Raw genomic sequence first — 23,345 nt, 5'->3', positions numbered from 1 at the left:
AATTGACATGGACCCATGAACCTACTTCATTGAATTCATTGTTGCAATAATTATTTAACTTTCAGTAACAGATACTTATTGTAATACAGTTTTTTCTCTACTATTATCTATTGCATTGTACTGCTGCCACAAAGCCAACAACGTTCACGATGTATGCCTGTGATATGACACATCCTCCTGATGACTCTACGGGGATTAATCCCAATTGGGCCTATCAGGTTGAAGATCCACTTCCCGTGTTCTTCTCAGTTTCCCAATAACAAACTGTGCAGACAGACGAACAAAGATCACATCCTCATCCCTGGGACTCAATCACAGCCGTCGTGGGGCAGTAATGCCGCTGCTCCACTTGTCAGTGATGGGAAACCATCTTTCTCATTTCACTTTCCAGAGAGCCAGACTCTGAGCATTGCCGATTTGGGGCTGTGTTCACAGGGATACCTGAGGCTTTTTGAAACAGACTCATTCCCACAGCCCTGAGAGGACACTTGCAGTGTGGACGGTCCTGCAGCAGCCCCGGGGTCATCAGGACCTGGACTCAGACACTGGGCTTTGGGCAACAGCAGAGCTCTGCAAAGTCTCCCCCATAACTTTCATGGTTAGTTTCTCCCCAGAGCAGTGAAAGTATGCTGTGCAAGAATGTTGTCGGTCAGTTATCAAACTGGAACAACGTGACACTTACTGCTCTGGGAGAGAGAACAGTTAATTTACTGAATTAAAAATATATAGTTCAGTACAATGTAGCAAGACATTAGGCAGAGTCCCACCAGGGAGATCAGTCAAGAAGGTTTGGCATTCAGAATGAGGTGGTAAATTGGTTTGGACATTGGTTTTGCGGGAGAAGCCAGTAAGTGGTGGAAGATGGTTTGACTCTCTGACTGGAGACCAGTGACTCGTGGGGTGCAGTGGGGGTCGGTGCTAGGTTCATTGTTGCTTATCATCTCAGTCAACGTTCTGGATGATTTAATTACTGCAATAGTTGTTTTTTGTTCAACAGTAGGTTATTTGCTGTGGTCCGTACTTATTAACTTAGTTTACAGTAACTCTGTAGTCAGAGATTTTCTTGTGCACAGACCGGGCAGAAATTGGCCACTCAGCCCATCGAGCCTGCTGCCCCACACAGTGAAATCATGGTGTTCGCTCTGCAATGCCGCCTGTCGCTTTCTGTAACTGGTCACCCCACCCCCACTGTTTGCTGTGTATCGAGACCTTGAACAGAATCAACGTCTTTTTTTTTAAAGGACGTTGAGGAAATCAGCTCGAAACACCAACAATAAACACAGTCATGAGAAAAATGACATGCATTCATCTGAAGTCACAAGTTTTGGAAACAGAAGCTGTGTTGACTAAACATCTTTTGGCACACTTGCTTTGGAATCTTAACCCCTGATTTGGGAACTGTTTTTAACCTTGACATGAATTGTGGAGAATCTCAACCGTGCAGACAGGATAATGCAAGAACACAAATACCACGACCGACAGAAGGGACAAAATAGAGCGAGTAACTTCTTGCAACACACACAAAATGCCGGAAGAGCTCGGCAGGCCAGGCAGCATCTGGGAAAGGAGTCCTGCCGAAGGATTTCGGCCCGAAACGTTGACTGTTCACTCTTTCCCAAGATGCTGCCTGGCCTGCTGAATTTCTCCAACATTTTGTGTGTGTTGCTCCAGCATCTACAGATGTTCTCTTGTTTGCGAATATCTTCTTGATCAGTAATCCAAAACATGGGAAACATGTCAACTGGAAGTAAAGATCAGAAATATCAAAATATCAGAAGCTGAACTGTTCTCACCTTAATTCACTAAGAACGTTCAGTCTCCTTGTGGGTATATTTTCAAGTCGTTTTCTTCTAGTTTTACACCAGACCATCAGACGAGGGTCATTTAGTAACTATGGGGGAGGGGCCGATGTTGCTGCTCTGTGAGACTCACAGTGCAATTTTCTGTGTCAAGCTGCTGCCTGTCTGCAGGGCAAATTCTGACACGCAGGCATTCCTCGGAGCAGGGAGCGGCTTCTCTGCTGAAAACGAACTAACTACTTCAACATTTCACGCTCACCTTCAAATGTGAACAAAGCTAATTTAACACTGTATTTAAATATTTCTGTAACAGGAAAAAAACATTAAAACACCGATGATATAGAAAAGAAAGTTCACCAGTGTCTGCAATCTGAATGTCTACTTATTACAATTGCTATTAGACTTTGAGAGTTTCCAGTAGTTTATTTCACTTCAAACACCCAATATCTGTAGTTTTGGTATATATATATATATATATATATATATATATATATATATATATATGCTATTTAATTAAATGAATCGATCTGTGGCATAGTCCACGACGATGTTCCGAATGCCAATATCTTACAGTAACTCTGTATTCTCAATAGTTTTTCCTGTGTATGTGAGTGAGTGTGTGTCAGGGAGGACGAAGAGGGAGAGAGACTCTTTCACTGCCCTGTGGGGATATTTCGCATATCACTGCAGAAAGGTTTTTCCACAGCGTCTCAGTAGAAACCAACTGGACAATGTTTGTAGTTGAAGGTAATTGTTTCTTTTAATCCATTTGGTCAATAATTAATTTGTTAATTTGAAGATTTCAAAGTTCCCTTCTCCCACTGACTTCCCTCCCGAGCCCGACAAACGCCAAACCCCATTGTAAACGCTCCCTGGTTCTGAAGAATCGGAGACAACACTTACTGTGATGTTGAAACCAGACGGAGTTCAGTGAGATGCTGGGTGAGCGGTGTGCTCACCATACAAAGAGATGTCAGTCTGAGCCGCTACACCCGAGGTTATTCGGTTATATACTGTCTGTCGCTCATTACAAAACACTCGCTTTCCTTCCCGCGCTGTCCTCCCACTTGCCCTCCTCCCCGCTGCGCTCTTCTCCCACCCCCGTCCACATTTCCTCCCACCCTCTCCTTCCCCACCTACCCCGAGCTCTCTCCATCCCCCTCCCGCGCTCTACTCATCCCATGCTCAACTCCCCTTCCTCTTTCCCCACACCCTTCCCCGCTCTCTCATGCCTTCATCCCTCTCCATCTCTCCTTTTTCCTGCCCAGCTACCGCCTGTCTATCCCTGCATGGGAGAATGTTCAAGCATCAGAGGTGCAGAGGGAATCAGGTGTACTCGGGTCTGACTCCTGGAAGGTTAATTTATAGGTTGAGACTGTGATAAAGAATGCAAGTGCAATGTTGTCATTTATTTTAAGGGGAATAGAATATAAAAGCAAGTAGAAAATTCTGAGTCTTTATGAGACATTAATCAGGCCATATTTCAAGTGTCATCAACAGTTTTGGGCCCAATATCTCAGACACCATGTGTTGTCGTTGTTGAGTGACCACAGGAGGTTCATGAGGGTGATTCCAGCAATGAAGGGGTTCACATATGAGGAGCATGTGGCAGCTTTGGGTCTGTATTCACCGGAATTTAGAAAAATGCTGGGGAATCCAATTGACACCTACTGACTATTAAAAGGACTGGCTGGGGTGAATGTGGAAAGGATGGGTCCTGTGGTGAAGGTATCCAAATATGGGGGTTGCAGCCTTAAAATTGAGGGGCGACCGTTTAGAAAAGACTAAAGAAGGATTTGCTTTAGCCAGAGAGTAGTGAATCTGTCACAGACTGTAGTGGAGGACATTCCGTGGGTGTATTTAAGGCAAAAGTTGATTGTCTCCTGATCATTCAGAACATCAAAGGATATGGCAAGAAGGTAGATGTAGAGGGTTGAGTGGGATTGGGGATCAGCCATGATGTAATGTCGGAGCTGAATTGATAGGCTGAATTCTGCTCCTGTGTCTCATGGTCCGGTGACTGTCACAAACCGATTTTTTAAGGAATCATGAAAAGAATGTTTTAGAAACAAATATAGACAATGTGAGTCTGAAGGAAGAAATGATAAAATTCCAGAAACTCACAGCAAGCAGAGCATCAACTGTAATTGGTAACGTTATGGTTTCAAAATCATCGGTAGTGTTCTTTAGATAGATAGATAGATAGATAGATAGATACTTTATTCATCCCCATGGGGAAATTCAACTTTTTTCCAATGTCCCATACACTTGTTCTAGCAAAACTAATTACATACAATACTTAACTCAGTAAAAAAAAATATGATATGCATCTAAATCACTATCTCAAAAAGCATTAATAAGAGTTTTTAAAAAGTTCTTAATTCCTGGCGGTAGAATTGTAAAGCCTAATGGCATTGGGGAGTATTGACCTCTTCATCCTGTCTGAGGAGCATTGCATCGATAGTAACCTGTCGCTGAAACTGCTTCTCTGTCTCTGGATGGTGCTATGTAGAGGATGTTCAGAGTTATCCATAATTGACCGTAGCCTACTCAGCGCCCTTCGCTCAGCTACCGATGCTAAACTCTCCAGTACTTTGCCCACGACAGAGCCCGCCTTCCTTACCAGCTTATTAAGACGTGAGGCGTCCCTCTTCTTAATGCTTCCTCCCCAACACGCCACCACAAAGAAGAGGGCGCTCTCCACAACTGACCTATAGAACATCTTCAGCATCTCACTACAGACATTGAATGACGCCAACCTTCTTAGGAAGTACAGTCGACTCTGTGCCTTCCTGCACAAGGCATCTGTGTTGGCAGTCCAGTCTAGCTTCTCGTCTAACTGTACTCCCAGATACTTGTAGGTCTTAACCTGCTCCACACATTCTCCATTAATGATCACTGGCTTCATATGAGGCCTAGATCTCCTAAAGTCCACCACCATCTCCTTGGTCTTGGTGATATTGAGACGCAGGTAGTTTGAGTTGCACCATATCACAAAGTCCTGTATCAGTTTCCTATACTCCTCCTCCTGTCCATTCCTTACACACCCCACTATGGCCGTGTCATCAGCGAACTTCTGCACATGGCAGGACTCCGAGTTATATTGGAAGTCTGATGTGTACAGGGTGAACCGGACCGGAGAGAGTACGGTTCCCTGCGGCGCTCCTGTGCTGCTGACCACCGTGTCAGACCTACAGTCTCCCAACCGCACATACTGAGGTCTATCTGTCAAGTAGTCCACTATCCAATCCACCATGTGAGAGTCTACTCACATTTCACATTCAGCTTTCACATTCATTGACCCTCCCTGCAGCAGAAATAGTTAAGCAGACTAATAATGTGAATGTTTTCATACCCAAATGAGAGGGAAACTTCAAACCAGTTGGATATGGTTTTAGCAGAATGGCCTAAAGTTCTGCTTTAAGAAGAACTGCCTGTAGTTCTGTGGAATGTGCAGGGCCAAACAGCTGCTTACACCAGACCCTGAGCTTGGAATCTCCCAGAAAAACAACCCGCACCTTTTCCCAGTACTCTTTCAACCTTATTTATTTCTCTTCTATAGATAAATATAGAACTGCAGTCAATTCTCCAAATTCAAACTCAGCAATGTCTTATTCCTTTTATTCCACCGCACTCTTTAGTGCACCATCGTTTACTGTGTAAGACCTACATAGTGCAACATTTTGCACTTACCTGCATCTGCAATTTGCAGCTGCGCCACAGCCCACTGCAACCTATGATAACTTGCCTCTCTGGCAACTACACCCCTGATCTTGCTGTCATATGCAAATGAGCTTATCAAGTTAAACACATTATCATAGATGACAAACAGCAATGGCCCAACGACCATTTCTGTGGCTCTCCATCGGTCATAAACCCTCAATTAGGGAGACAATCATCTGCTATCGTTGTCAGCCTTCGTCCAAAGCTCCACTGTCTATGCCAATTTACTTCCTTACGTTGAACGCCAGGGCCAGCCGCCGCTGATGGCTACGGGGGCTGGCCAGGCCATCGGGATAGCCTCCTGTATGTGTGCGACAAGAGGTCGGGACGCCGTTTTTTGGTCGACACCGGTGCCGCGATCAGGGTCTTACCTCCGACGAGTTACGACACCCGCAGCAGGGCACCGGGTCCCCCCCGAGGGCCATGAACGGCAGCACAGTTAGGACCTACGGCACCCGTACGGTGCAACTACAGTTCGGCTCCAGCCGGTTCATGTGGGACTTCACACTGGCCGCCGTAGCCCAACCGTTTCTGGGTGCGGACTTTTTGCGGGCTCACTGCCTGCTGGTCGACCTGCCGAGGCAGAGACTGGTCCACGCCGAGACCTTTCAGACGTTCTCCCTGGGTGCAGCCCAGTTGCCAGCCCCTCACCTCGACTCCATCACGCTGTCCGACAACGACTTCTCCAGGGTCCTGGCGGATTTCCCATCGGTTCTGAAATCGTGCTCGCATGTACCACTTCTGTTGGCAGCTCGTTCCACATTCTCTCGACCCTCTGATTGAAGACTTATCCACTCATGTCCCACTAAAACTTTTCATCTTTCACCCATGATGCATGATCTCTGGTTGTCGTTCCACCCAACTTCAGTGGAAAAGACCTGCTTGCATTTACCTATCTCCACCCATCTTCATGTTGCACTGCTCTATCAAGTCTCCTCTCAATTTTTAGCATTTCAAGGATTATAGTCCAAAACTATCCTGTAGGTAGGTGACCAAAACTACACACAATACTCTAAATTCGGACTCACCGATGTCATATACAACATCAAAATAACATCCCATCTCCTGTAGTCAATAATTTAATTGATGAAGGTCACTATGCCAAAAGCATTTATTAACCACCCTATCTACCTGTGACACTGCTTTCAATGAATTATGGACCTCTATTCCCAGACCCTTTTGTTCCACCACAACGTTAGTGATCTACTGTTTACTGTGTAAGACCTACCAAAGCACAACACTTCGCACTTGCCTGCATTAAATTCCATCTGCCATTTTCAGGTCAGTATTTCCAGCTGTTCCAGATCCCTGTAACCTATGATAGATTATTTGCCTCTCTGTCAACTACACCCCTAATCTTGGTGTCACATGTAAATATGCTTATCAAGTTAAAAACATTACCATCCCAATCATTAATATAGATGACAAACAGCAGAGGACCCAACGATTAATGGAGACAATCATCTACCATCACATTCCACCTTCTAATGGAGACAATCATCTACCATCACAGTCCACCTTCTAATGGAGACAATCATCTACCATCACAGTCCACCTTCTAATGGAGACAATCATCTACCATCACAGTCCACCTTCTGATGGAGACAATCATCTACCATCACAGTCCACCGTCTAATGGAGACAATCATCTACCATCACAGTCCACCTTCTGATGGAGACAATCATCTACCATCACAGTCCACCTTCTCCCAAAATGCCATTGTCTACTCCAATTTACTTCCTTTCGTTGAACGTGATGCAAATGAATTTTCTTGACCAACCTCCCACGCAGAATTGTTAAATGCTTGCAAAAGACCATGTAAACAACATTCGCTTCATTGCCTTTATCTACTTTCCTGGTAACATACCCCATAACCTCATCAAAAAAAAATTGTGTGTGTTGCCAGGAGTAAACAAAGTCATGCTGACTGTTCCAAGTCAGTCTTGTCTTTACAAATACTTATATATGCAGTGCTTCTAATACTGATGTCAGAAGCACTGGTCTATAGTTTGCTGGTTTATTTTTTTAAGCCTTTCTTCAACAGCAGGTCTATATAACCCATGTTAGTATGGGGAGCGGGATTTTACACCATATTCCAGGTACAATCTCAACAAAACGCAAGTAATTGTTATTGTCATTTCACTCTTACACCCAATAACTCTTAAAATAAATACAATGTACCTTTCACCTCCCTCTCTAACCACTGCACTTAAACCCTCCATTTTAACACACCCAGGATTTCAGTTTCTGCTACAGAAGTGGGTGACCTCCCATTTGCCACACTGGGCTCCAGTGACCTGTTGTTCCCACTCACTCCTTTTGCCTCCATTACCCCAAAACCTCTCAACAAGAGACACAGAACATAGAACAGTACAGCACAGTGCTCAGTCTATTCAATTAATGAAATGGCCAGCTAAACTAATCTCATCTGCCAGAACAATGTCCATACCCTTCCATTTTCCTCACATTCATGTGCTGATCTAAATATCTCTTAAAAGTCCCAATGTATCTGCCACTACCATCACCCCAGGCAGCACAGACTGGACAGAGGTTGAACAAGATGGTTGATATATATCATTGAGGTGGTGGGATACAGACTGCACAGAGATTGAACAAGATGGTTGATATATATCATTCAGGTGATGGGATACAGACTGGACAGAGATTGAACAAGATGGTTGATATATATCATTGAGGTGGTGGGATACAGGCTGGACAGAGGTTGAACAAGATGTTGATATATATCATTGAGGTGGTGGGATACAGACTGGACAGAGGTTGAACAAGATGGTTGATATATATCATTGAGGTGGTGGGATACAGACTGGACAGAGGTTGAACAAGATGTTGATATATATCATTGAGGTGGTGGGATACAGACTGGACAGAGGTTGAACAAGATGGTTGATATATATCATTGAGGTAGTGGGATACAGGCTGGACAGAGGTTGAACAAGATGTTGATATATATCATTGAGGTGGTGGGATACAGGCTGGACAGAGGTTGAACAAGATGGGTGGGGAATGAGCAGATGGAATCAGCTGGGAGAACGGATCAAGGACGATCACTGATGGTCCTCAGGAGGAGGGGTTGGTCAACAGCCCGCCCCCTACATTTCTAATGAGCAGCACTGTTTATTGTTCTTGTGTTAAAATGCCTTTGTGGGATTATGATGGGATGTTCCAGTTCATTTATTGTTACCTTTTAGCTTGGATTATACAGTTACTTGCTTGTGTATTTCTGGGTCACACTAACTGTAACCGGGGTGTGTGATGGTCACCTCCCGTCTGTATGAGACTGGTTGGGTTGTGCTGGCCGGTCTATTTTGTGTTTATCACGATAAAACTGTTATTGGGTTTAATGAGCTGCCTCATCTGTCGTTATGGACCAAATGCTCACCACAATACTACGGTATAAAAGATCTGAAAATAACAAAGCTAGAACAAACCATAAGAACTTTGGAATATACGCTTTGCCCATCAGCAAATTTTATCAATGCATCATAAAAATGCATCACAAACCATAAGTCACATTGGTATGGCGACTGCTTTGCCCATGGCTGCAAGGAACTGCAGAGTTACGGACACAGATCAGCTCACCACAGAAACCAGTCTTCCCTACGTGAACTCCTTCTGGACTTCCCGCTCTCTCGGTAAAATCAAAGATCCCCACAACCTGGGCATTCCCTTTTCTCACCTACCCCCATTAGGGAGAAGATACATATCACCAGGCTTAAAAGCGGCTTATCTGAAGTGAAAACGTTTTTGGAAGGTTCCAGGAAGCGAGGCGAAGTCGACAGTTCTGGAAGTTAACGGGACTCATTGGCCAATATTAGATTTCTCCAACAAATCCACGTCAGCACAAAACGGTCACTTGGACTCCGCTGGCCAAAAATCACTGCATTCTGCAGACTGTGAGCATGCGCAATGCGATTTTCACATCGACAGAGCCGGGGCGGGGCCTCGGGAAAAACCCGCAGCCTGCAGATCTGCGGCAGAATAAGAGCGGAAAACAGGATACCGTGACCGGTGGGCGCGAGTCCCCGACAACAAACCGGCTCCATAGGACATAGGAGCAGAATTAGGCCGTTTGGCCCATCGAGTCTACTCCGTCATTGCGGCCTTGGAAACGAACCTGCAGATACTGCAGCCCTGAGATACAACGGGATCACATGACTGGTGGACGGTCTCCCACGTGACTCGGTGACTCCGCTCCTCGCCCCTCACAAGCTGCCCGACCACCACCCCCCAGCGCATTTCAAACATTATCTCATAATTACACTGGATATATTTTAAAATTTTCCTCTGCATCTTCCCCGTCCCCATCCCTCCACCCCCCGGGTCACAGTTACGGGTTTGAATCCCATCCCGGTCCAGCACACATTTTAGACCCAAACCAGAATTGTGCAGGTTTTATTTAAATCAGTCTATGTTTCTATTCACATTTCCCCGCCTCACTGAACAGGAACACTGAAACATCAAGCGAGAAGCAACAGGAGGAGGCCATTCAGCCCCTCCAACCATCAACAAGATGGCGGCTGCTCTCCCATCTCAGCCACATGTTTCTGCCCGATCCTCATTTCCTCGATCCCTTCGGTCTCCACACATCTGCCGGCTTCTGTTTTATGTGAGGACGATCACCGAGTCTTCACCGCCCTCTGTGGTAGGGATTTACAGAAATTCACCACCCTCGGAGTGGAGACATTTCCCCTCATCTCAGTCCCGGACAGTCCACCCCCTTTTCCAGAGACTGGGATCCCTGTTCAACCGGTAATGATGTTGTGCATTTCAATGTGTTCACCTCTCAGTCCTCGATTCTCTAAATGAAAGGGCTATCACATTTGATCTTTCTTCATATGATGACCTCACCACTCCAGGGATCAGTCTGGTGAATCTTTGTTGCACTCTCTACAACAAATACTCTCTCACCTCTTTGTTAATCCTCCATGGAATTCCACCTTCCACCTTCCCACCTCCCCCTCACCTGGATCCACCCTTCACCTCTTTTCTCGGACTATTTCCCGTCCACTCTCAGGCCAGAGGGAGGGTCTCAGCCCGAAATGTTGACGGTCCATTTCCCTCCACAGATGCTGCCCGACCCACTGAGTTCCTCCGGCAGTTTGTTCTTTGGTCTATATAACCCGTGTTAGTATTGGGGTGGGGCAGGACTTTACACCATATTCCAGGTACAATCTCAACAAAGTCCAAATAATCGTTAAAGTCATTTTCATTCTTATACCTGATAACTCTTACAATAAATACAATGTACTTTCTACCTCCCTCCCTAGCCACTGCACCTCAGTCCCTCATTACTTAACGCACAGATGGTGCAGAAGAGGTTTACCAGGATATTGCCTGGATTAGAGGGCATGAGCTATAATGAGAGGTTGGACAAACTTGGATTGTTTTCTCTGGAGCCCTGCAGGCTGGGGTGAGACGATGGAGGTGTATAACATTATGAGAGGCAGAGATCGAGAAGGCAGACAATATTTTTTATCCTGTTTAGACATGTCTAATAGAAGAGGCCATGTATTTAAAGTGAGAGGGAGTAGTTTGAAAGGAGTTGTGAGGGGCAAGTGTTATTACCAGAGAGAGTGGCGGGTTGCTAGGATGTGTTGCCCGGGGTGCTGGTTCTGGCAGACGCAGCGGTGACTTTTAAGAGATATTTAAATCAGCACATGAGTGTGAGGGACGTGTGGACATTGTGTTGACAGAAGGGATTAGTCAGCCATTTGACTCCTAATTTAATTAGCTGAGCAAAACGTTTTGGGCCGAAGGGCCTGTTCTGGTACTGTACTGTTCAATGTTCTGTGTCTCTTGTCAAGAGGTTTCAGGGAAACTGGGTTAAAGGAGTGAGTTGGAGAAACAGGTCAGCTGGAGCCCAATGTGGGAACTGTGAGATCACCCACTTCTGTAGCAGAAACAAATATTGAATTTATTGCCAAGTGCACAATATGGAAAGGTACAGGGACGGAGAAACACTGACTTGTAGCAGCATCACAGGCAAGTACATTCAGATGACAAATTATACAATTCTGCGCCATTATCAATATAGAAATACAAGTTTATGTCATTAACAATATACAAATATATGTTGTGTCAATAATCATAAATATAGATTTTCTGTCATTAACAATGTACAAATATACATTTTTTTCAAGAGCAGTCTTGAAAATGTTAAACTTGTTCCCTCAGCCAAGTTGTTGACACAGTTTGGAAACAACTGGGCTCCAGGCACCGGTCCCTACAACACCCACTGGAACATCATGCAGACCCAAGAAGGGTCTGGTTATTCATTCTCTTTTAACACCAAGACACCAGAAATGGGAGCAGGCCACTCAGCCCGTTCAGTTCATCCTGTCATTCAATAAGACTCAAGACCAGTTCATTCTTGCCCCCCAACACGACTCCAATCCACTTGGCCCGAACCATCGGCCACACTTGCAGATCAACAGTGTGCCGGTGTTTGCCTCCCAATGTGGTGAATCCCTCTGCTCGCCTCTGTATCCTGTCCGACCCCTCTCACACCATCTTCATCCTTTCAATAATATACCCCCCTTACCCACTGTCAATGGGCTCCTTCCCCAACCTGCTCCTTGATCCCCCAAACAACCTCTCAGACTCACATCCCTCTCACACCATCTTCACCCCCTTCCCCACTGCCAATGGGCTCCTTCCTCAGAGACAAAAAACCTCTCAGACTCACCCCCCTCTCACACCATCTTCACCCCCCTTCCCCACTGTCAATGGGCTCCTTCCCCAGAGACAAACAACCTCTCACTCACACCCCTCTCACACCATCTTCACCCCCTTCCCCACTGTCAATAGGCTCCTTCCCCATCCTGCTCCTTGACACAAACAACCTCTCAGACTCACCCCCTCTCACACCATCTTTATCATCTCAGTAAAATCACTCACCCTCGTCATTCTGCCAGATCACTCACTCTGCGAGTAGCCTGCATCAAACCAATGGGCCGAGCGGTCTCCTCCTCTCTGTCAGCAATACGTTATAATCCGGCCACAGAAGTCACTTCACGAACACACCCAACTTCACGCGGAGGGAAATGTAATTAAATAAAATGGCTGGACATTTACTTTGAGATTTGTTCTGTTTTGAATGGGAGTTTGAGGACGGGAGCGGAAGTCGGTGTCAGCAGGGGTAACGCCCTCTCGGCCGGTCCATCTCCGTTATTGGGTGTAAGCAGTGATTGACATCACTTCTCACCAATGTGAAGAGGGTAACGCCTCTATTGACTGTCGGGTGGGGTGGGTGGGTCAGGTAGCTGTTACCTTAGCCGGTAAAATTCAACCGTCTCAGCACCAGTGTGACGTAAGGAAGTGCACACGTGACGTCAGATCCTAGTGTGGGGGAACTCACACGTGAGGTCAGGCATGAGGGGACGCAGAGTGATATCAAATCCCAGTGTGGGGAACACATACCTGACATCAGGCATGAGGGGGCGCAGAGTGACGTCACATGTGGGTGAGAAGTTGTTTTCAAAAGATGTTCAATTGACATTTTTAATGATATCATGAGAACAATGAAGGAAACTTAACAGATTTCATCACTGAATCAGGAAAGTCCCCTGCTATGTGCCCGGCTTTCCCATGTTGTTGAAGGAGTGGGCATTGGCCTTTTTCTCGAACTGGGTCACAAAACCCAAATGTTTCTGGAGAGGACTTTCCAGGGTGATCTGGTTTGGATTGGGCCAGTCATTGCAGGATCCTGTTTGTTTACTGATTTCATAAACAATGGTTTTACTGATGTAAAATGGATTTGACAGCAGTGTAAACACAGATTTATATCAGTTAACAGAAGACCTCTCATCACTGCAGTCTATGTCTCCTGACAAACTAAACACTGACAATGTGGACCACAGATACCCCTTCCTCTAAGTCAGTGTATCAATCAAACAGCTGATCGCTGAGATACACTATATTTGCTGGTCAGTGAAGTTTGCCCAGATTTGGTTGGATGGAGTTGATGTGGAGATCAGGGGTGTGAAATTGAAAGGACAGGTCAGTCAAACCCTCTGTGTTGTCCATTCGCCCTCGAGTGGTGCCATAGGGACGTTCTGCAAAGTGCAGCACAGTTCCGAATCCAGCTGATGCCGGTAGTTCTCCTGTTTAGGCGACGGTGAGGAAGGGGCTGATCACAGGTTTGTGTAAATCGAGCGTCGGCTGCAGTGGAAGTGGGCTGCGACCGAGCCGGATGGCTGGACAGTCCAGGCTGTCTGGTCTTGAAGATCTGGTTTTAGTTTCATGTCTGAGCCGAGACTGTGGGATCAATTAGTTGTGGTTCCCCTCGCTGTGAGGGAGGATGTGGGTGATGTGGATCAGTCTACGTGTGGGGGTGTGGGGTAAATGGGGAAAGGGTATGGGGCCACTAGCGGGGAGAAAGGAGGTTGGGAATGTGGGTTATCAGAAGCAGCGTGACCCAGTAGGACAGGACCCAGGATAAATTAAGTCATAAACAAGGGAGGAGTTCCCATAAACAAGGGAATCAGACAGGATACGTGACCTTTCAGGAAGCAACAATTCCCTTTTCACTTTAACTATTGACTAATCTTCCTGAACATTGTGTTTGCTACAGAGCCCCAGAGTCTGGGAACAGCTGAATAGCAGGAATTAGAGGGTGATGGTGAGAGGCTGTTTATTGGACTCGAGGCCAGTGCCTAGTGATGTTCCCCATGGTTACACCTATTGTTACTTGTCATCTATATCAATTATTTGGTTGGGAATATATAGGGTATAGGTCGTAAGTTTGAACATGGAACATAGAAACCAACAGCATACTACTGGCCCTTTGGCCCACAACGTTCTGCCGACCATGTAACCTACTCTAGAAACTGTCTAGAATTACCCAACTGCACAGACCTATTTTTCTGAGCTCCATTTACCCATCTAAAAGTTTATTTAACTATTTAGCTCCATTTACCTATCTAAAACCCTATTTTATCCACCTCCACAGGCGTCGCCAGCAATGCATTCCACACCCACCACTCTGTGTGGAAAATTCACCTGACATCCCCCCTCTACCTACCTCCAAGCACCTTAAAACTATACCCCCTCATATCAGTCATTTCAGCCCTGGGAAAAAAGCCTCTGGCTATCCACATGATCAATGCCTCTCATCATTTTATACTCCTCTATCAGGTCACCCCTCATTCTCCGTCACTCCAAGTAGAAAAGGTCAAGCAAGTTTGCAGCAAGTAAGTTCAAAGAAATACTTGTTTTTAAAGATTTTAAGTATAAACTCACCCCTTTGTCTACCTCTCCCCACTCAGAAGTGACCAAAAGCTTTTTCACAAGATGCAAGATATTGAAATGAGCAAACACTGAGGGAATGTGAGTGACTTTAAAGAGCTGGGATACTGACAGCACATTACCAGACCTGGAGTGATTGTAACTGGTCTGACAGAGGCATAACTGGTACTTCTGGGCACTTTCAGTCTCATCCCAACTATTTCCTACCTTCCTTTGTGCAGGTATGTAATGTCTAAAGGACCAGTGTTTGAGTAAATGAGACTCACGAGACTTTCTCCTGACTGAATCACTGGAAACTCTGAGTCAGATGGGTTCTCTCCAGTTGGTGCTCTCAGTCCTCGGGCAGGTTAACTTGCTGCTGTTCCCTCGTCTTCGCTCGTGGTTTGCTTCCATTTTGGGCATTTCTTCCAATACATCTCTCACCTCAGGTCTAACTTTAACACTACGGGTTCGACGGACTCGGAGTCCGCTGCGGTCGGGGCGCTTTCACTGTGTGCTGCGTCTGCGAGGCTGGGTCTGACGGAGCTTTCATTGTCCACAGGCGCCTTGGAAGTCCATAGCGGGAGTAATCCCTTTTGTGTCATGGTTTCTTTCAAAATTAGAATCTTTTAACATCTTTGGACTATTTTTTTACTGTGCCCATGGTTTTTTTTAAATCAATTATGGTATTGGCTGCACTGTTGTAACTATACGTTAACTGTAACTATAAGTAACTATGTTGTTTTGTGTAGGTCTTGTAGCTTTAGTTTTTGGTTTGTTGGGTGGTAGACCTGGTCTCTTGACTTGGTGTGTCTGGGTAGTCTTGCTTTGTCTGGTGGGTTTGGAGCTCCTTTCCGGGGAAACACATTAAGATCGTAGCGCCTTCCGGTTCACAGTCCGGTCCATGTTCCTTATTCCAGGTTTCCCCCAGTTTCTGTTGAGGAAGCTGATTCTTGTTTGGGCTGGATTGTTCTTGTCCATATCCCCTGTCTGTATCTCTTCCCTTCACCTTCCTCCTGGAGCCTGCGTCGCCTGGAGCCGTACCTTGCCTTGAGCCTTGCCTTCACCGCTGTCAAGTTCAACCACCGGTGCAAGATAAGGAACTGTCTTTCATTGTTTTCAGCTGGAGTTCCAAGGGTTTGCCCACCCCGATGTAACACTCACTGGTCTATAATCCCCAGGATTAAACCCATTGGGTTTATTGATGTCGCACAGAGCGACTGAGCAGAACCCAAGTGCAGGACACCGGCGTGGAGATTGAGTTGGGGATGCGGGCGCAGGCGTGAACGTTGGACAGTAAACCGGAGGAATCTTGACACGGAGCTCTGACATGGAGTCTTGACACGGTGACGGGATTTTCATGGAATATCTTGAGACTGGAGTTGAACTTAGAACAAACAGTTCTAAGCAGTCGAGAAACAAAGTATCACATGGGAATAGACCAACAAACTGGCAACCTGTGATCGTGTCGCCATCGGATTAATTTCACAGTCTCTGATGAAAACCAGGTGTATGGTAATTGAGTAAACTAGCAGCAATGGAGATCTAATGACTGAAATAGATGGATAGATAGATAGATAGATAGATACTTTATTCATCCCCATGGGGAAATTCAACTTTTTTTCCAATGTCCCAAACACTTGTTGTAGCAAAACTAATTACATACAATACTTAACTCAGTAAAGAATATGATATGCATCTAAATCACTATCTCAAAAAGCATTAATAATAGCTTTTTAAAAAAGTTCTTAAGTCCTGGCGGTAGAATTGTAAAGCCTAATGGCATTGGGGAGTATTGACCTCTTCATCCTGTCTGAGGAGCATTGCATCGATAGTAACCTGTCGCTGAAACTGCTTCTCTGTCTCTGGATGGTGCTATGTAGAGGATGTTCAGAGTTATCCATAATTGACCGTAGCCTACTCAGCGCCCTTCGCTCAGCTACCGATGTTAAACTCTCCAGTACTTTGCCCACGACAGAGCCCGCCTTCCTTACCAGCCTATTAAGAAGTGAGGCGTCCCTCTTCTTAATGCTTCCTCCCCAACACGCCACCACAAAAATTATGGCATAATTAGGGAGAAAGGAGCGTTAAAGGGGAACAGCCAACCGGAACTATGACAATTGAATTATGGAACAACATTTGACAGCCTCCAATCATGTATTACTATCCCTGTGATCAGAGAGGATACAATCATCATTGTCAATGCCCCGTAAACTCCGCCCTCACTTCCTGTAGTAATGTGGTGTATATTGGTAGATTGAACATCTCTTTCTTAATATTGCCATGCTGCTATGCTATCATCACAATCACTGTCCACCTCATTGGTAACTGAAGCAAAGCATTCATTAATCACCTCACCTATCACCGCATCCTCCAGGCACGTTTCCACCTTTGTTCCTGAGTAGTCCTAGTTCTACTCTCAATCTATTCACCCTCCTCTTCCTCACCCACATGTAGAATGCCTTTGGTTTTCCTTCGTCCTACTTCCCAAGGACTTCTCAAGTTGCCTTCGACCTCCAAGTCGCTTCTTAAGTTCCTTCCAGGGTACCATATAATTCTCTAGAGCCTCGCTTGAATGTTGCTTACTGTACCTAAATAATGCTTCCTTTTCCCTTTTGCTTAAATGTTCTCATCCCTTGTGAACCACGGTTCGTTTATATAAACATTATTTCACTGTGTGTGGAACAAATCTACCCCGAACCGCATTCAAGTGTTCCTGAAACAAACTTCACAGTTCCATCTGGCATTTCCCTTTGAGAATGTTTTCCCAATTTACACCCCCATAAGATGCATCGAATACCATTGTAACTATCCATCCATTGGTTAAATACTGCCTCGTATCGTCTGCTATTATCCTTGTCCATGACCATGATAAACGTTGGGGTGTTGTGGTCTCTATCTCAAAAAGGTCACCCATCGTGACATCTGTCACCTGACCAGCATCATTGCCTCATACTAGATACAGTATGGCAAATCCTCCAGTTAGCCCATCCACATACCATGTCAAGTATCCTTCCTGGACACACAACACATTCTGCCCCATTGACACATTTTGGAACAAGGAGGTGGGATCAACATCAGGAAAGTTGAGATCAATAATGATAATAACCTTGTTGTTTTTGCACCTTTCCCAAAACTGCCAAGTTATCTGCTCTCATTATCCCAGTGGCTTTGGGGGAGGACTATAGAATACTTCCAGAATGATAGCCCCCTTCCCTTTTCTGATTTCCACCCACATTGATGTCCTCTGTTTATGTAACTGTCATATGATTCCTAATTAGAAAAGACAATTCTTCGCTTTTCACCCCCCCCCCCCCCCATATGTATTATGAGACAAGTAAAACCTAGAGCATCAAACACCAATCCTGCCCTTGTAACAGTCCGGTCTGTGTAATGGTGATAGCATGTACCATCCATGTTCTAAGTTCATCGTATTCTTAATACATATTGTATTGAATTAAAGACATTTCCAACTGACTACATGACGCCCTGTCCACAACCGATCCTTCCACAGTCTCTGTGAACTTCGCATCTACCTTTATATCAACTCTTCTATTATCTGACCAAACATTTTGGTTCCCATCCCGCAACGACTGAGTTTAAACTAACCCCGGCAGCTCCAGCAGTCCTGGCTGCAGGGACATCTATTCATCTCAAGTACAGATATAACCCATGCCTTTGGTACAGGGCCAGATGGGAACATAAATTCATTATAAAACCTAAATATGCTTAATCACAGGTTCCTAGGTTCTGACAATTTATTAGCAGAAAAGTACTTGATGGCGACAGGGTATACAAATGTAAATTATTGGTTGGCATTTGCTAGTTAAGACTGAAATGTGGTGCTGGGACATTTGGCTTCAAGAGGGTTTGCGGAGGCTTCTGGGACAATATACTCGAGGGCAAGTATATCGTTGCAGAGTACAATAAACAGAGGAGTCAATGACATGTTGCTGTAGTTCACGGTAACTCCACATTTCTGCAATCACTAGAGCAGGAGAAAACTGCGGCCTCTTATAAAGGGAGGAAATTCTCAACGCATTTTGAGATTATTGTGACGTAACACAGCCAAGCAAGGAAACAAGCAGAACTGATAAGAGTTTGAAATGAGTAAACAATATGAGGGAATGTGCGTGGCTTCCCAGAGTAATTAGCAAATCTGCAGTTAGTGCAACTGGGTCTGACAGACGCATACTGGTATTCCGAGGCTGATTCAGTCCCACTCCAGCTATTTCCGACCTTCCTTGATACAGAAATGTAATGTCTAAAAGACCAGTGTTTGGGTAAATAAGACTCACCAAACTCTCTCCTGACTGAATCAATGGAGACGCCAAGTCAGATGGGTTATCTCCAGTTAGTGCTCTCCGTCTTCGGGCTGGTTCATTGTTGCTTTTCCCTCGTCTTCAGTTGTGATTTTCTTCCTGTCGTGGGCTTTTCTTCCAATAAATCTCGCAGGTCAGGTCTACCTTTAACCAGAGAGATAATGAAGCATGTTACTCATGCAAAGTGGAACAAAGAATTAAACTTATTGGAACTTAAATCTTGAACTCATGTATAATGATGCGAGTGAAGAAATCTGTAACTGCCCCTCACACTTTCCAAAGCCTGACATGGGATACAAAGAAACACACACAACATTGCTGCAGGAACTCATCACACCAGGCATCATCTGTACGTCGACTCCACTCTCTTCCATAGATGCTGTCTGGCCTGCTGAATTCCTCCAGCATTTTGAGTGTGTTGCTTGGCAGCATCTGAAGATTTTTTCTTGTTTGTGATGGGACACAAAGAAGTCATTACTCAGTCATGGTATAAGATACAAATCATAATGCATAGGTGTAGAATTAGGTGATTCGGACATTCTAGTCTGCTTCATAATCAATCATGGAGGATTTTTTTTCCAACACCGTATTCTTGCTTCACTGCTATAGCACGCAACCTATTTAGCAATTCAGAACATGAATATACCCAACGACAGTCTCCACCACTCTCTGTGGCATCAAATTCCACAGATCAACCAGCATTTGGCTAAAGTAATTGCTCTCATCCCAGTTTTAAAGTGAAGCTTCTTTATTCTGAGGCGGCACTCTCAGATCCCAGACTCTCCGTCTAATCAAGACACCCTCTCCATTCTCACTGCAACCAAACCTCTTGTCATTCAGTCGGTGTAAATAATCACCCCTGTCCTAACCCGCCAACCATCTGAACCCCACTGAACACACGCCTAGGGCCATCAAATGCTCCACATGCATAATGCTTATCATTCCTCGTATTATTCTTTGAACCTTGTTATCAACAACTGTACTGAATGCATTTCCGGGGTAAAAATACAGGACAATTGGTACCAGGATAATGTACTCGGAAAAGCTGTGTGGTTTCTTCGCTCTTCTATCAACTGACACAAAACGAGCACTGGTGTGCTGATCCATTCGCAGGAGATTTAAAATGTTCCAGGTGAATGTAATAAAGAGAAACGGGAGTCACAAGAAACGCTCAGCAGGTAAGGAGCAGCTGTGGGGAGAGGAAAAAAGTTAACGATTTGGTTTCCTAATCTTTCGTCAGAATGGATTCATCCAGGTTTTAGTGGAAAATCTCGGGTTGTTCTCCATGGAGCGGTAGGGACCGAGGGAAGATCTGATAGAGGTTTATAAGATTACGAAAGACGTAGGTAGAGTAGACAGGGAGTATCGTTTCGCTATTTTGAAATGTCTAATACCAGAGGACATGCAATGAAGGTGTGAGGGAGTAGATGCAATGGAAATGTGAGGGTAAGTTGTTTCACTCAGAGAGGTGTGGATGCCTGGAATGCGCTGTCTGTTATGGTGGTGGAAGCAAATTCACTGGAGGCTTTTAAGACACGTTTGGATAGGCAAATGGGTCTGAGGAAGATTGAGCGGATATGGACATTGTGTAGGTAGGAGTCATTAGTTTTTTTTGGCGCGGTGATTTACTTTTCTGCTGGTTTGGCACACCATTGTGGCCGAATGGCCTGTTCCTGTGATGTACTGTTCCATGTTCTGTTCCATCTTCAGCATCTTGAGTTTCTCTTTGACTCCCACTGGCAGATAGACAGGTGACAGTGAGGGGGAATTTCCAAATGTGAATTGATTTCTGGAACCACGGTCTATTTCTACTGGTGCAAACACAAAACAGCGTATTTAATCACAGCCTCTCCCTGTGAGGGATGGAATGGGAACTCACTCTCTGCCTTGCTTCCAAAGAGACTTCAGAACCAAACATGCGAGCACAGAACAGAAATACTCGCTCAACATCGCATAAACGCGGACAACTTGATCCCCTGATTCATTTTATCTGGGTCAAGACATGTGTGGTATCCCAGGATACAACCTCAGAGGGTCACAGCCCTCACCGAGAGCCTCGCACATCATTTCCACATCTCACACTGAGAGATTCGCACTACCAATATCCAGCCCCCGGAGACGTCTGCTTCATTGCGGAAGGAGGAACATCCAGCCGCATCTATAAAAGCACCAACCTAGACCGAAGCCCAGACACTGACAGTTCCATATTCCTGGAGCCCCCATCCCAAGATTCTACCTCAAGTACCAACTATCTCAGGGCTTTTTGCTGCCGGTAATATGCGGCAGTGTCTCAGCTAATCCCAGTTCAAAAACTTACACTCCCACACCAACCCATGACAGAACTGGAGCCTGATGATCTTTTGTTGGACAGGGATCCGACGGGAAACATGGGCATTAGGTTGTTTTATTGTTGAGTGCGGTGTAGCCCAGGTCAATTAACAGCCACTTTCCCCATCGTGTAACAGGAACAAAATATTTTAAATATAAAATTGAAAATATAGCATTTGAAACTCACTACAGGAGATTTCATTTTGTTCTTTTGATGCAGAAACGATTGACTGACTGCAAAATGTTTGACACTCAGAACAGAATTGCACAAATACAATCCCTACAATCTTCTTCATTCCATCCCGGACAGTAAATGCTCAAAGCATCCTCGTATCTGAGGCCACTCTCTCTCTCTGCGCCATTTTGTAATGGTGATACTAAAATTCCAGTGTCTGTATTTACCCTTTCCAGGTGCATTCAGTAAATCTCCTGGTAGTTCCAGCTCTACTGAACTCTCAGCAATGTAGACGCTGGTCCAAAATAAAAACACAATATTGGATACAACCCGCCTGCAATAAATGCTGTTTATGGGTAGAAGTGTCAATGTAGATTCACAGAGCCCTTAGATCACAGACACAGGACTGTTAGACCATCCAGTCCGTGCCATGTTCGGTTTGTTCCCATCCCCCTGCGCCCAGACCATAACCCTCTATACATCCCTCATCCATGTACCTACCCAAACATCTCTCAAATACTGCAATCGAACTTTCAACTCTCACTTCTGCTCTGTGCTGGTTCCGGATTCGTACCACCCTCTGAGTGAAGTAGTTCCCCCTCAGATTGTCCTTAAATGTGTCACTTTTTGCCCTAAATCCATGATCTTACACAACCTTAGGGGAAAATGCCCACCTACATTCACCCTATTTATACCATCATAGATTTCTATATCTCTAGGGGGGTTCCCAACCTGGGGTCTATGGACCCTTTCTTTAATTGTAGGGGCAAATGGCATAGAAAAGTTCAATGAGGTAAACGGTGAACTAGAACACATTAGAATACAAAGATAGATCAGAAGAAAGATTGCTAATACTTATCATTGAGGTATCCTAAAACGAAAAAGCGAGAACAAACAATAAGAAATTTGGCACATGGCCTTTGCTCCTTACCAAACCTTATCAATGCGTCATGGAATGTATCCGATCGGGATATTTCCCACCTTCGTACAGCTACTTCTCAGCCCATGACTACATGAAACAGCAGAGAACCGTGGACACAGTTGAGTCAAACATACCAGGTTCCCCTCCTGGTATGGGAACATTTTCTCCCTCATTGGCAGGATTCTGCAGAGAGTGGTGCAGACAGCCCAGCGCATATGTAGTTGTGAACTTCCCATGATTCAGGACACTTACAAGGACAGACGTGTAAAAAGGGACTGGTGGATCATCGTGGACCAGAGTCACGCCAGCCACAGTCTATTCCAGCTGCTACCATCCGAGAAACGGTTCCGTAGCATAAAAGCCAGGACCAACAGGCTCCGGGACAGCTTCTTCCACAAGGCCATCAGATGAAATAACCCACGTTGATTTAAATGCACTCTATATTCTATGGACTGTTCAATTTATTAGAGATTATTACAAATTACTTTGATTGTACTTTGGACATTTATACCTTGGACATTTATTTTACGTAATGTAAAGATTGTTACTCATATTGTGAAGGATGTAAGAAATCAATTCAATTTAATTCAATTCAATTCAATTCAAACTTGCTAATCGCGCCTTGTGGATCCCCATACAAATCAATGGCACGAACAATGAACTACAGAGGTCTCGATATTGACACAGGTCACAGGCCTCCATTCGCAAAAAAAAAAAACATCTTCGATCATCTCCCTCTGCGTCTTTTTCTCGAGCCCGGTGTGAATCCACTTCGCCAGCTCCCTGTGAATCCCACGTGACCGAACCTTCCCGATCAGCTGACATGCGG

At 45.1% G+C, this 23,345-nt stretch overlaps 1 protein-coding gene across 3 annotated transcripts in view; it reads right to left on the bottom strand.

Annotated features, from left to right (window-relative positions):
- Nucleotides 1-23,345, bottom strand: part of LOC140723061 (NACHT, LRR and PYD domains-containing protein 12-like) — a 103,684-nt gene that overhangs the window by 63,286 nt on the left and 17,053 nt on the right. For all 3 annotated transcript variants that reach the window (XM_073037685.1, XM_073037683.1, XM_073037682.1), the window contains one exon: nucleotides 19,068-19,235. The gene's annotated coding sequence lies outside the window, so the exon portion shown is untranslated. The remainder of the gene's footprint in view (nucleotides 1-19,067; nucleotides 19,236-23,345) is intronic.

The sequence above is a fragment of the Hemitrygon akajei genome, unplaced genomic scaffold (assembly GCF_048418815.1).
Source record: "Hemitrygon akajei unplaced genomic scaffold, sHemAka1.3 Scf000099, whole genome shotgun sequence".
Classification (NCBI taxonomy): Eukaryota; Metazoa; Chordata; class Chondrichthyes; order Myliobatiformes; family Dasyatidae; genus Hemitrygon; species Hemitrygon akajei.
This window is presented reverse-complemented; position numbering and strand designations above follow the sequence as displayed.